The sequence below is a fragment of the Microtus pennsylvanicus genome, chromosome 1 (genome assembly GCF_037038515.1).
Source record: "Microtus pennsylvanicus isolate mMicPen1 chromosome 1, mMicPen1.hap1, whole genome shotgun sequence".
NCBI classification, from domain to species: domain Eukaryota; kingdom Metazoa; phylum Chordata; class Mammalia; order Rodentia; family Cricetidae; genus Microtus; species Microtus pennsylvanicus.
The window spans coordinates 106,933,960-106,948,810 of NC_134579.1; the positions used below are offsets into that span (position 1 = coordinate 106,933,960).

Here is a 14,851-nt window from a genome sequence, read left to right on the forward strand (position 1 = left end):
AAAAGTTGCCGTGTTCATGGCGTCTCTTCACAGCAATAGAAACCCTAACTAAGACGGGCAAGAAGCTGACTGGTCACATTGAAATCATACTTAGGAAGCACAGAGAGAGAAAAGGAAGTGGATCAGGTTATCAAACCCCCCAATTCTGCCCCACCCCCACCCCTGGTGAGGTACTTCCTTCATGAAGAAGGTTCTGCCTTCTAAAGGTTCTGTTAGCTTCTCAAATAGTGGTACCAGCTAAGGACCAAGTGTTCAAACATATGAACCTGTGTAGTATAGTTCTCATTCAAACCAGGACAGAAAGAACCAGAAACAGAGACCTAGACAGATGGAGAGATGGGGAGACAGAAAGAATGGTAAAAGCCAAGACACCCTTCACGGTCCAGGACTGACCACCCATGAGTACCGAGGGAAACACCCAGCATAGGTCTCTGGAAAGAATGGAAGATCAACCTTCAACCCCCTTTCCCCCATCTATCTAGCTCCTTCTCCTTAGCCCTGAGGAATCTCGTGTACTTTGGGGGACCTACAGTTAACTCCTAATGAAAATAGTTCTGTCTCTGAAAGGGCCAGTGACCTCACTTCCTGAAGAGGTTTCTGAGGACAATTCATTCCAGGATTTATCCTGAAAGTCCATCTGTCAACTTCCCGTATCATCTCCTGGAAGAGAAGCAGGTGCTTGTGCCCAAATCTTGAAGTTTGAGTTCTGTGATAATGGCGGAGTGCCCGTTATCATCCTTTCTAGTTGCTTGCTCCAAGAAGTTATCCGCCCACGTCCTGAAGCACCTAAAACATCCCAGGATGCATTGGCTGGCCGTGCAGGATGAGTGGGTGTTGTTCTAAACTGCACCCCCCAAATGGCATTATATTGGGTCTGCCCCTCAGGTGCTTCACCAGCTCCATCACTGTGGGTGTTTGCACGTGTGTGTGTGTTGCGTGTGTGTATGCACACGTGTGTACATGCTTTTGGAGGCTAGTGAATGTTGGGTGTCTTTCTCAACCTCTCTCTGCCTTATTTTTTCTTTTAAATTAAAAAATATATATATATATAACCCCATATATATATATATATATATATATATATATATATATATATATATATATATATATAGAGAGAGAGAGAGAGAGAGAGAGAGAGAGAGAGAGAGAGAGTCTGTGTATGCACATGCACGTGTCCCAGGGATTAAACTCAGATTGTTAGATTTGCCGGCAGTCACCTTTATACATTAAGCCATCTTGCTGGCCCTCCATCATATGTTTTGAGGCAGGTATTTCACTGAAACTATATATCAATTACTAATTAAGTTTTAGGTTAGCTGGCCAACAAGCCCATTATCCTGTCCCCACACCTCCTCAGAACTCAGCAGAATTACAGACTCACACAACAGCACCCAGATTTTTACATGAGTTCCGAACTCTAGCCTGCACCTCAAGAATAAGGTCCTTCTGTCAGTAAGGACCCTTGAGAGTCTAATTCATACAAGAGTGTAATACACCGATGGTCTCCTTATTATAAAACAGGGCGTGTATGCTTTGTTGACATCCATGGCAGGCCTGCGCCTTTCTGAACAAAGACAGAGAAGTGGATGAGGAGGTAGATGGGAGGGGGGATGGGAGGAGAGTAGGGAGGGAAAATTGTGGTCAGTATGTAAAATAAATGAAAAACATTAATAAAAATACAGGGCATGTTGACCCCAATACCTCCAAGGGCAGTAGGATAATATAAAGGTGCCAAGCTGCCACATGTCAACGTACGGGGTAACAGGAAACTGTCTCAAAAGGGAAGCCACAACTGGCTACCTACTGATTATGGCTGGAAAGGAAGTTAGTGCAGCAATGTGATACCTACGGAGAAACTGAAAACCCAGACTCCCAGACTTATCAAAACAACAAACAGCTGGCTTCATTAAATCCTGCCAATAAAGACCTTAAGGTTTTAAGAGTCCTTGTGAGAAAACAAGAGCAAATTCAGGCATAATAGCACCCTGCTGTGATTGCAGCTCTCAAGAGGTGGAGGCAGGAGGATCATGAATTCTAGGTCATCCTCAGCTACAAGTTTGAGAACAGCCTGGATTGCATGAGACCCTGTCTCAAATAATTGATAGGTAGATGAATAGATGATAGATTGTTAGACAGACAGATACATAGATGATAGATAGATAGATAGATAGATAGATAGATAGATAGATAGATAGATAATAGATACATACATACATACATACATACATACATAGGTATATAGACAAGATAAATATAGAGAAAAAGATAGATAGATAGATAGATAGATAGATAGATAGATAGATAGATAGAAGAAAGCAGATAAATAGACAGATAGGTAGATACATAGATATACAGATGATAGGTACATACATACATACATACATACATGCATGCATTCATAGACAAGATAGAGAAAGAAAGATAGATAAATAGAAAGATAGATAGATAGATAGATAGATAGATAGATAGATAGATAGATAGATAGATAGATGATATGTCTTGGGATTTCTATTGCTGTGAAGAGATAACATGAGCACAGAAACTTTTATAAAGGGAAATATACAATGGGGTGGTTTACAGTTCACGGCAGGGCATAGCACAATGCAGAAAGACACGGTTCTGGAGCTGAAAATCCTACATGTTGATTGGCAGGAAACGGGAAGTAAACTGAGACACTGGGTGTGGTTTGAGCATACTGAGACCTCAAAGTCCTCCTCCACAGTGACACACTTTCTCCAACAAGACCACACCTAGTCCAACAAAGCCACACCTCTTATTATTGCCATTCCCTTTGGGGGCCATTTTATCATAAACCATCACATGGAAGGAAGGGAGGGAGGGAGGGAGGGAGGGAGGGAGGGAGGGAGGGAGGGAGGGAGGAAAGAAGGGAGGGAGAAAGGGAGGAAGTAAGAAAGGGAGAGAGGGAGGAAGGAAGGAAGGAAGGGAGGGAGGGAGGGAGGGAGGGAGGGAGGGAGGGAGGGAGAAAGGGAGGAAGTAAGAAAGGGAGAGAGGGAGGAAGGAAGGGAGGGAGGGAGGGAGGGAGGGAGGGAGGAAAGAAGGAAGGGAGGGAGGAAGATGAAGGAGAAATTAGATGATTGGTTGAAAGATGACAGATGATTATGGATAGATGTAGATGATGAATGGTGGATGATCAACAGACAAATAGATATTAGATGATTGACAGATATAGGTAGATGATAGACATATGATAGATATAGATAGATAGATAGATAGATAGATAGATAGATAGATGATAGATAGATAGATAGATAGATAGATAGATAGACAGATAATAGATAGATGCCAGATAGATCATTTAAATAAGTGAATGTATTACTAACTAAATATAAACTCCATTCCTATTTACATAACGGAGTTGCATCTACTGAAGTTGACCTCTGACAATCACCTCAGCCCCTCCTTCCAAACTGGTGACATGTCCAGTCAACCCCTGCACGCTGGTATACAGTTAGCTCCTGCTGGGCTGGTATAGGATTACCCAGCGCCAGAACGCCACAGGAAATTGAGGCCAATGCCTGGTCCCAGGGCAGGTCAGTGGGAACAAGGTGCCCTTAGCCAAAACATACTTTGGGTACCAACCAGTTCAGCTGTCAGAAGGAAAACTAGCTTCCTGGGGTTACCCAGGACTCAGGGTCTCTCCCCAGGAAACTAGGGGAACAAGTTAAGTATAGTTGGAAGGTTTCCAGCTGGGGCCTAGCTAAGCTGGGGTAATAGACATTTTTGTTCCCTTCCTTCCTTCCCTCTCCCCTTCACTCTCCCCTCCTCCTCTCCTAACAGTGTCTCACCCATCCTGTCCTGGAACTTGCTGTGTAGCTCAGGCTGGTCTTGAATCCTCCTGCTTCAGCTTCTCCAGGACTGGGATCACAGGCCAGTGTCACCAGCGCCCACTCCCCCGCTGCCTCTTTACTTCCTGAACAACGCGGAAAGGAAGCTGGGGAAAGCACCCTGAGCTTGTGTGGGCCGAGCTGAGTCAGGGCACCGAGAACAAATGAGAATCTAAAACAAAAGTGACCAGGAAATCCATTTTGAGCCTGCCGCTGCCATCCCAACGCTCACACAGCGGCTCCCTTGGTTACCAGCCGGGCTCCTTCACCCTCTCTGGCTCCCAAGCGACTACTTAAGCAAGCATTGTGCATTTGGATGTATTCATTATATTTTAATATGATTATATCCAATCCAGTAGACTGAAACAGATTCATCCAGATGTGTAATTAGTCTCTAAATGCCCATTATTCTTGGTGTCAACTTGGCAGAGACTTTGAGAACGGAGGCGCCATTCACACTCCTTGTTTGTTACTCATCCTTGGGGTGGGACTCACCCATGTGTCAGGGGTCAGGGGTCAGGGTCATCTATGCAGTCCTGAACTCCGTGGGCACATTCGTAGGAACCCCCAGGTCTCCTGTCTCTGCTTCCCTGCTCTTGGTCTTTGAGAAGGAGCTTTGGGAGATGACGGGTGACTGGCACCCTCTGAGGCTCCGGAGAATGGGGTAGCCTCTACACTCGTATGATGCCCACAGAGTTGTTAGGCACACAGTCAGCCAGAGCGAGTGTCTTCCCCAGCCTGTCTCCCAGCTTGCACAACAATCCCTCAAGTCCACAAGCTCCTTCTGTGGGGGTTACATCTTCAAGTCAGCCCTGCTGGATGTGACTCCCAGAAGCTCAAACTTTTATGTCCCCAAGTTGTCACTATGATGGTTTTTTCCAATCTTTAAATTATATTTATTCATCTGAGTGCCTGGGGTGGATGGGGCATGTACCACCGTGTGTGTGTGGAAGTCTGAGGACAATCTGTGAGCACTGGTTCTTACCGTCCGCCATGGGGTTCTCGAGATTGGACTCAGGTCCCCAGCCTGGGTGGCAATCACCTTTACCCACTGAGCCACCTTGCCAGTCTGCCCAGGAAGCATCATGGAGAGGGGATGTAAAGATTATAAAGTACTAGAAGTCCCAGAACATTAGATGGAAGCAATGTCCTCGGAACATGACAGGACAGCCCCACACAGGAGAAGCCACGGTTGCCCGCACAAGGTCTTCGAAAGATCAAGGCAGTGAAAGACCCTTGTCTAGAAAACAGGCTGGGATGGTAGAGAGGTGGCCCAGCAGGTAGAGGCAGATGCCTCCAAGCCTCACAACCTGAGTTTGATTCCTGGGACCCACATGACGGAAGGAGAGAACCAGCCCCTCTGCAAGCTGTCCCCCGATCTCCACATCCACATTATGACACTCGCATTCCCCTCTCTGCACAAGAAATAAATAAAATGTAATGAAGAAAACCAGTATTTAAGTTAAAGTAATTGAAGAATACACCTGGTGTCAGCTCCTGGACTGTACATGCTAATGTAAACACGTACATGCATACCTTCACAAACAGGTACACAAGCATGTAGTTAACACACACATGCAGAGAGAGCCCTGCAGGACTGAGACCCTGTGACTTCAGGGAACCTCTTGTTACCCCACGAACTGTCTCTGAACAGCAGCTACCAAGCTCACCTTGGTCTTTGGCTCTGCGATGGGGCTCAGTGGTGCTCTGCACTGACCCCTGGTGGTCACGGCTCACACTGCAGCACACTGTGCTGGCTCATCACTATCTGGGGATCTGTCCGGCTCCCTAGGGTACCATTCAACTTTCTGCTTTCATCTTATGGTCTGCAGAGCCTTCCTTTTACTAGAGCATAACACAGAACACAATCAGTAGCTTATTAAAAACCCTCTCGTGGTTTGTCATCCCCTACCTGCTACCCCCAGCGGCTTCTGAGGTCATCCGCTGTTAACACGGTTTGGTCCCTGAATCGCTTCAACCAGTTCATGAATACCTCAGGCATCCATGGATTGAATGCTTCTGCTGGGGTGTTACCTGTGTCCAAGACATGCACATCGCCTGTCTTTCAGATATCAGCCCAGGAAAAATGGACTCTTCCTATCACCCAGCCTCTCTCAGCTCCCCTGGGAGGACTCAATCAGGTGCACACTTTATCTTCCGGGTCTCCACTCAGTATGTACTTAGGCTACCCCATCTCCCAGTCTTCAGCTCAAGGCACACATGGCCTCTCTAGTCGGCCAGACCTCAGTTAAGGGCATCAGCAGCCTCTCTAGCCCTCCGGCACACTTATCGTCTCTCATCTACTGTTTAGCACGTGCTTCTGAGGTTTCAATGTCACCTCCTCTTCCAGGCAATTTCCAGTCCCTGCAGTCCAGTGTAACTTTCTAAACACAACTTCCGCGTGCTCCGCCCTCCTATCAAAGCATTTATCTCTATCTAAAATGACCGTAATCCATTCATCTCATTATCGCTTGATAAGTCTTAAAATATCACAGTAGCTCATATTTTACCAACTCTCCTACAAACAGCAGCCATAAATTCTGCACAGTATATAAAAGACAATGTTCCCAAAGCCAAAGAGGTGTGGCCAGAGGGAGAAGAAATAAAGAGGGAGGTAACTTATTCAGGGGCTGCCTGGTCTATGGCTTTCACTCATGGGGGGGGGGGGGGGCGGGAATTCTGGCTCTGAACAATCAGAACTCTGAGTTGGGGCTACAGGTGGCTCAGCAGTTAAAAACCCTCACTGCTTCTGCAAAGGACCAGTTTGGCTCACAGAAGAAAGAGCTCACAACCACCAGATCCAAGGGACCCAAAATCCTTTCCTGGCCTAGGCCTGCTCTCTCTCTCTCTCTCTCTCTCTCTCTCTCTCTCTCTCTCTCTCTCTCTCTCTCTCTCTCATAAAACAAATTTGTTTTTGTTTTGTTTTGGTTTCTGTTTTTGTTTTTCGAGACCAGGTTTCTCTGTAGCTTTGGAGCCTGTCCTGAAACTATCTTTTGTAGACCAGGCTGGCCCCAAATTCACAGAGATCCGCCTGTCTCTGCCTCCTGAATGCTGGGATTAAAGGCATGTGCTACCACTGCCCAGCTAATAAATCTGTTTTTTAAAGAATCCAGAGCTGAAAACAACACCAGAAACTAGAAAGTGGGGTGACATGCTAGGAGCTGTCACCATCCTGGCAGGAATGGATGACAGTCCCCACCCCCGCCCCACAGTGTAGGTGTCTGTGTGTATGTTCACATGCTTGCAGACACACGTGTGTGCGTGTGCATGCTGAGGTCCACAGTTAACACCCATCATCATCCTCAACTGCTCTTCACATTTTTATTTGCTTATTTTATTCTTGAAACATTTGTTTATGGTGTGTGAAAGAGGAAGCGAGCACGTGCATGTGTTTGGCTCATGCGTGAAGATCAGAGGACAAGTCAGTGGGGTAGTTCTCTCCCTCCACAATGTGGGTCCTGAGGATCAAACTCAGGGCATCAGGCTTGGCAGCAATCACTTTTACCCACTGAGCCATCCTCCTAGCCATATTTACTGAGGCAGGGTCCCTCACTTGAACCTGTGATGGATAATGTTATGCTTTAAGGTTACATGACTATGCTTAGGAGATCTATAAAACGGGGGCTAAGAGATGGTTCAGCAGTTAAGAGCACTGACTGCTCTTCCAGGGGACCCAGATTCAATTTCCAGCACCCACATGGCAGCTTACAACTGTCTGTAACCCCAGGATCCAACACCCTCACACTGACATATATATAAATTTTATAAAAATCCATAAAACAAAAATGCCTCTAACCCAAAAGCCCTACTTTCCCAAGGACAGATACCTTCCTGGACTACTGGGGGCTGCTGATAACAAACCATGTGGTTTCACTTCCGTAAACAAGTTTGGTTACCCCAAAGATCACAGGATGTGTGCTTGATGACATGTAGGCAGGAAGTACGTCTCTGATTGTACAAAAGCAGGAAGCATGTAGTCTTATGAGTTTTGCCTATATAGCCCCTGACTGGTGTAATTCATAGCCACACTCTGGACATGAGTCTCGGGTATGGTCCTGGCCAATATTTAATAAAACCTATTTATTAAAGTGTATTCATTGTCAGACTGGTGAACATCTGATGACCCCAGGCCCAGAGCTGCCAAATTAGTCTAGCTAGCTGGCTTGTTCTGGGGAGCCCCCTACCTCTGCCTTCCAAGTGCTGGAGTTATAGTGGGCCAGCAAACCTGCCTGGCGTTTCTGTAGATTCTCAGAGTCTGAACTCGAGTCTTCATGCAAGTGTTTTATCCACTGAGCCATCTCCCCAGCCCCAGGAATAAAATATTCTAGAGACATGTATCCATCCTCTTGGCTATCAAATTATTAAAACAATAGATTCCCTCCCCATTCCTCCCAGTTTTCAAATTCTCCAAGAATCTCATTCTGTGAGAAGGAAAAGACAGAAGCCTGGAGCCAGCCAGAAGGAGTCACTCATTTCCCAGAAGGTGATGTCACAGAGTTCTCCCACTTGTCCAGACCATCTTGCAGGAGAGACTGGAGCTAGAACCACACCTTGACCAGACTGCTTAGTTATCTCTCTCTCTCTCTCTCTCTCTCTCTCTCTCTCTCTCTCTCTCTCTCTCTCTCTCTCTCATGTGTATCTGTATGTGTTTATGTGCACACGTGAATGCAGGTACCAGAAGAGGCCAGAAGAGGGCGTTGTATCTGCTAGAGCTGGAATTACAGATGCCCATGAGCTGTGAGCTGCCTGATGTGGGTGCTGGGACCCAAACTCAGGTCCTCTGTAAGAGCAGTCTTAACCATGGTCTTGTTCTTTAAACTGAAATCTCATGTCAAGATCCCAGAGATGAACTGAGAGGGTAGGAGGGAATGTCCCTGGACCTCTTTGTTCCTTTCTCAATATGTCCACACTGACCAAATCTCCCTTCCCTGCTTCTCACCATAACTTGTTTGTTTAATTGACCTACTGAGGTCCAACGGTGCGCTTAGCTCTTTATGGCTGATGGAATCCCAGCTCTGTCTCTCACAACTGTGGTAACGAAAGAGAGAGCTACAGGAGATGGATGCACATTTTGTTATAGGAGCAACCTTTGCCCATAAAGTATATAAATTAGGCAAGCTCTAAACAGCCTATCGGGGCCCAAGGGAGCAGCACACCCAGCTGGGTAAACAGGCCTCTTTAGGTACCCCAGCACACACTGGGTGGTGGTGGCACACGCTTTTAATCCCAGCACTCGGGAGGCAGAAGCAGGTGGATCTCTGTGAGTCTGAGGCCAGCCTGGTCTACAAGAGCTAGTTCCAAGACAGGTTCCAAAGCTACAGAGAAACCCTGTCTCAAAAAAATTTTTTTTAAAAAGAAAGAAAGAAACCCAGCACATGAATCGACACTGTTCAGATGCACCTGCAGAACTCGGAGTTTGCACCACATAGCGCTAGTCCACAAAATTCAGGATCAAAGCAAATTGTTGTGTGCAAAAGAATGAAGGAAAGGAGAGACAGACAGACGGGTGAGATGATTCGGCAGGGAAAACACTTAACAATGGCCTTAGTTTGATCCCTGGCACCCGCACGGTAGAGAGAGAGAGAAAGTCTCCCCCAGGTTGTCATCTGGCCTCCACACCTGCCACGCCACATATACACTCAGAAATAAATAAACAAACGAGTAAATAAATGTTTAAAAATTTAAAATAGTCAGGCAGTGATGGCACATACCTTTAATCCCAGCACTCGGGAGGCAGAGACTTTAATCCCAGCACTCTGGAGGTGGGATCTCTGTGAGTTCGAGGCCAGCCTGGCCTACAGAGCAAGATCTAGGACAGGCTCCAAAGCTACAGAGAAACCCTGTCTTGAAAAAAAAATTAAATTGGATTTTAATTCTGTTTTGTTTTGTTTTGTTTCTTTTTTGAGACAAGGTCTCATATAGCCCAGGCTGGCCCTGAACATCCTTCCTATGTAGACAAGGAATGCCTTGATTCTTGATTTCCTGATCCCTCTCCCTCGACCTCCTGTTTACCTGGGATCACAGGCATGCCCCCACCACACCTGGTTGGGTGGCTCTGGGAAACAAACCCAGCCCTTCGCTCACGTTAGACAAGTGTCCTACACACAGAGCTCCATCCCCCAGCCCAAGGGACCCGCATCTTCTAGAAGAATCTCTCAGCCTGTTACAGTCAACAGCCTGTAGAACATAGGTCATGACCAATCAAAACGGACACTGTCCAGGCACCTACAAACCACATGGGATGCTAAGGCTCAGGAGGAAATCTGCTGCTGGCTGCATCCCAAACAGTGTTGCACCTCCTGCTCTCCCAACTGCTAAGGCATATGGGATCATACCCAGCCAGCAGCCCTCGGCAACTGCCCTCCAAATCCTGTCAAGAAGAATTACCTCAGATTCCATTGCCTGGTGCTCACGCTGCGGTGAGGACAGCTACCTATAGAGATAAGTCCCTCTATGTGAACAGTAGCTTGAAATCTATTAGCGGTAATGGAGATCCCTTTCTTCAAGTAATATCTTTAGTTAAATTTCTATTTTATATTTTTTAAGTTTAAAAATATTTTTGGAGACAGGGTCTCACTCTGTTACCCTGGCTGGCCTCAAACTCTATGTAAACCATGCAGGCCTAGAAGCCTGGATGCAGGGTTTAAATGCATACACCACCACACACAGCAAGATTTATTTTATTTCAAGTGATGAGCCTGTGGGGGGGGGGGTATGTGCGCATGTGTGTGCAGTGCCCACTGAGTCCAGAAGAGGGTGCTGTATTCCTGGAGCTGGAGTTATAAGCAGATGTGAGCTGCCTGACGTGGGTGCTGGGAACTGAACTCAGATCCTCTACAAGAGTTGTAAGCACTCTTAACCACTGAGCTATCTCTCCAAGCCCTCAAGAGACAATTTATTATAACCCTCAATAAGAAAAAAAAATGACAGAGTTTAAAATGCAGGGATTAATATACCTACCTGATCAGTGCACCCAGTGTTCATATATATGCATGAGCACACATACATACATCAAAATCCTACAGCAACCTCAGCCCATTCCTCTGGGTCAACCTTGATAGGCAGTCTGTCACAGGAAATCTGAGTTCTCATTAATATTAACTCAGACTTAGTACTAAGGAAGTAACTCAGTCAGTAAAGTGTTTGCCATGCAAACACAAGGACCTGAGTTTGAGTCCCCCAAACCCATGTAAAAAATAAATCAAGTAGGCTGGGGAGATGGCTCAGTAGGTAAGAGCACTTCTTGTATAAGCATGAAGACCTGAGCTCAAACCAATAGCACCCACGTAAAAAGCCAAAGGTGGTATTGCTGGGCCCTGAGGTAGATTGATTCCCACTTAGTTCTGAGAAACCGCCATACTGATTTCCAAGTGGCTGTACAAGTTTGCACTCCCACCAGCAATGGAGGAGTGTTCCCCTTACTCCACATCCTCACCAGCATAAGCTATCATTGGTGTTTTGATCTTAGCCATTCTGACAGGCATAAGATAGTATCTTAGAGTTGTTTTATATCCCTGATAGCTAAGGATGTTGAGCATTTCCTTAACTATCCTTTGGCCATTTGCAATTCATCTGTTGAGAATTCTGTTTAGATCTGTACCTCATTTTTATTGGATTATTTGGTAATTTGGTGTCTAGTTGCTTGAGTTCTGTATATATTTTGGAGATCAGTCCTCTGTCCAATGTGGAGTTAGTGAGGATCTTTTCCCATTCAGTAGGCTGCCATTTTGTCTTAGTGACTGTGTCCTTTGCCTTACTGAAGCTTCTCAATTTCAGGAGGCCCCTTTTATTAATTATTGCTCTCAGTGTCTTTGCTACTGGAGTTATATTGAGGAAGTGGTCTCTTGTGGCCATGCATTCAAGGCTACTTCCCCCTTTTTCTTCAGTGATGTTCAGGTGTTCATAGCAGCATTATTCGTAATAACCAGAACTGGAAACAACCTAGAAGCCCCTCAACTGAAGAACGGCTAAAGAAAATGTGGTACATTTACACAATGGAGTACTACTCAGCAGTAAAAAAAGAAAGACATCTTGAAATTTGCATGCAATTGGATGGAACTACGGAAAAAAAAGCATCCTGGGTGAGGTAACTCAGACCTAGATAGAAAAACATGGTATGCACTCACTCATAAGTGGATATTAGACATAAAGCAAAGGATAACAAGCCTATAGTCCATGATCCCAGAGAAGCTAGGTAACAAGGAGAACCCTAAGAGAGATATATAGATTCCCCCCAGGAAGGGGAAAGAGACAAGACCTCCTGAGAAAATTAGGAGGGGGAAGAAGGGAGGGTGGAAGGGAAGGGGGAGGGGAGAAGGGGAGAGTAGAGGAGAACATGAGGGAATGGGATGCTCATGAAAGGGGAAGGACAGTGAGGGAGAGAAGGGAAAGAGATATCTTGATTGATGGAGCCATTAAAGGACTATCAAGAAACACAGCACTAAGGAAATTCCCAGGAATCCTCAAGGATGACCCCAGGTAAGAAGACCCTAAGCAACAATTGAGAGGATGCCTAAATTGGCCTTGCCCTATAATCAGACTGATGACTACCCTAGTTGTCACCATAGAACCTTCACCCAGAAACTGATGGAAGCAAATATGGAAAGCTACAGTGAAGCAATGGGCTGAGCTAACTGAGACCAGCCCAAGAGAGGGAGGAGCGATAATATGAGCAAAGGGGTCAAGACCATGATGGTGATAACCCACAGGAGCAGCTGGCATGAGCTAATGAGAGCTCACTGACTCTGGAGGGGACAGTTGTGAGGTTTGGACAGTCTGTGGGACCAGGATTTATCCCTAGTGCTTGGACTGGCATCCAGGAGCCAGTTTGGAGGGATACCTTGCTCAGCCTAGAAATAAGGTGGAGGGCCTTGATTCTCCCTCAAAGTAAAATGTCAGTCTTTGTTGACTCCCTATAGGAAGCCTTATCCTTTCTAAGGAGTAGATGGGGAGGTGGGGCAGGGGGATGGTGGAGGAAATGGGAGGAGGGAAGGGAGTGAGAATGGGCATAGCTATGTAAAATGAGAAAATATTGTATTCTAAAAATTCTTAATAAATAAAAAAAGCCAATGGTGGCCATGCACACTTCTACAGTCCCAGTAATGTGGGGCATAAAAAAAGGGGGAAGTTCAGTGAGAGACTCTGTCTCAAGGGAATGAGGGAGGACACCAAGTATCCTCCTCTAGCCTCAGCATATGTGACCAGAGGCATACAAAATTGCAAACATGCATGTGCAATACCATACATACATACATACATACATTCATACACACACACATACAGGCGTGGTAGTGTACACTTGCAATTCCAGAACTGGCGAGGCAGACAAGCAGTTCCGCTGAGACCGTTGGCCAGACAGTCCAGACTACTAAACAAGTTCCAACCCAGTGAAGGACCCTGCACCACAAGGAAAAAGTGCACAACACTTGAAGAATGACACTGACTGTCCTCTGGCCTCCCTATGCATGTACATGTATGCACATGCATGCACACACACATGCACATACTTCTGTGTGCATCAACACCTGTGTACACGCAAAAGATTTAACTGAGACCTCCAGAGAACGTTTGGGAATCAAACTCTCCCTAACCACTCTTTGTTGTGCTGTGCTGTGAACTTTAAACATCGCCCCCCTCCCCCACGCACCCCACAACCCCTGCAAAGTTCATATTTGAAAGCTTGATCCCTACCTATGACATGATTGGTTGATGGTGAAAACCTTAGGAGGTGGCTCCTGGGAGGAGGATGTTAGGTTATGGGGGAGGGGTGTTTTTGAAGAGGATGAGGTGATTCTCATTGCTCATTTGCTCCTCTCTCTCTTCTCTCTCTTTCTTTCTCCCCATCTCTCCCCATGTGTCGTGTGTGTGTGTGTGTGTGTGTGTGTGTGTGTGTGTGTGTGTGTTGTGTGTGTTTTCTTTCTCTGTGTCTCTTTTTCTTTCTGTATGTCCTCTCTCTCTCCCCTCTCTCTCTGTCTCTGTCTCTGTCTCTCTCTCTCTCTCTCTCTCTCTCTCTCTCTCTCTCTCTCTCTCTCTCTCTGCCCCCCTCTCTCTTCTTCCTTGATCCCACTCCCAGGCATCACAAGGACAGCATCTTGACTCCACCAAACCCTCCCTACCACAGTATTCACCATGGGCTCAAAAAAATGAGTCCGGCTGACCAGGGATTGAACACTTTGAAACCATGAGCCTAAGTAAGCCGCCCCTTTTAAGGTGTCCACCTCAAGTGTTTTGCCACGACAACAAAGAGCTAGCTGACATATCTCTCCACCTTGACAAATTCTACAGAGGCAGCCCTGTCAGGGTCCCTGCAAGGTGGCCTAGGAGGGAACTTAGGGCGCACTGTTGCATTACGTCCTCGACATAGAGAATTCATGGAGGGCATTTTTCTCTGTCTCCAGAATCAGAAACAACTATGCCTCTCATGAGCTGAAGTTTCGGGGGTGGGGGAGTCTGTCACACATGTGTCAAAGATTCTACAAGGATGAATGGCTAATTAGGGCCCTGGGATTGCGCAAAGTTGGTGTATTAGAGGCCCAGAGTCCAGTTATCTTGGGTTATCTTCAGATCCCTTGAATAACCTTTCTACCGTCAGCTTAGTCTATGGAAAGCATTCACCTAACGGACCCCTCGCTTCCACCAACCCATAAGCTAAGAATACCAACAAATGTGCCAGTTAAGTGGCTCAGCCAGTAGAGGCGGCTGTCACAAAAGCCTGGTGACCAGTGACCAGTGTTTGATCCCCGCAACCCATGTAAAGGTGGAAGGAGAGACCAAATCTACAAAGTTGTCCTCTGACCTCTGCATGTGTGCCATGACTCACAGACACACATGAACACACACTATGGTCATCATCATCACCATCATCATCATAATAATAATAATAATAATAAAGTTTTTAAAGAATGTCAACAAACATCATCTGAAGTTTTAGCAGAGACTTCCCAATTTGGCTGCCACCTGCCTAACTGATTGATGTTCCCAAAATATCCTAAGAAAATGCCTTGATT

The 14,851-nt window shown here is 46.1% G+C and overlaps 1 protein-coding gene across 4 annotated transcripts in view; it reads right to left on the reverse strand.

Annotated features, from left to right (window-relative positions):
* Window positions 1-14,851, reverse strand: part of Caln1 (calneuron 1) — a 494,314-nt gene that overhangs the window by 446,451 nt on the left and 33,012 nt on the right. Inside the window, exon 1 of one of the 4 annotated variants that reach the window (XM_075977734.1) lies at window positions 3,807-3,916. The exons of the other annotated variants lie outside the window; for them this stretch is intronic. The gene's annotated coding sequence lies outside the window, so the exon portion shown is untranslated. Of the gene's footprint in view, window positions 1-3,806; window positions 3,917-14,851 lie in introns of those variants that run through there. 4 annotated transcript variants of the gene reach the window in all.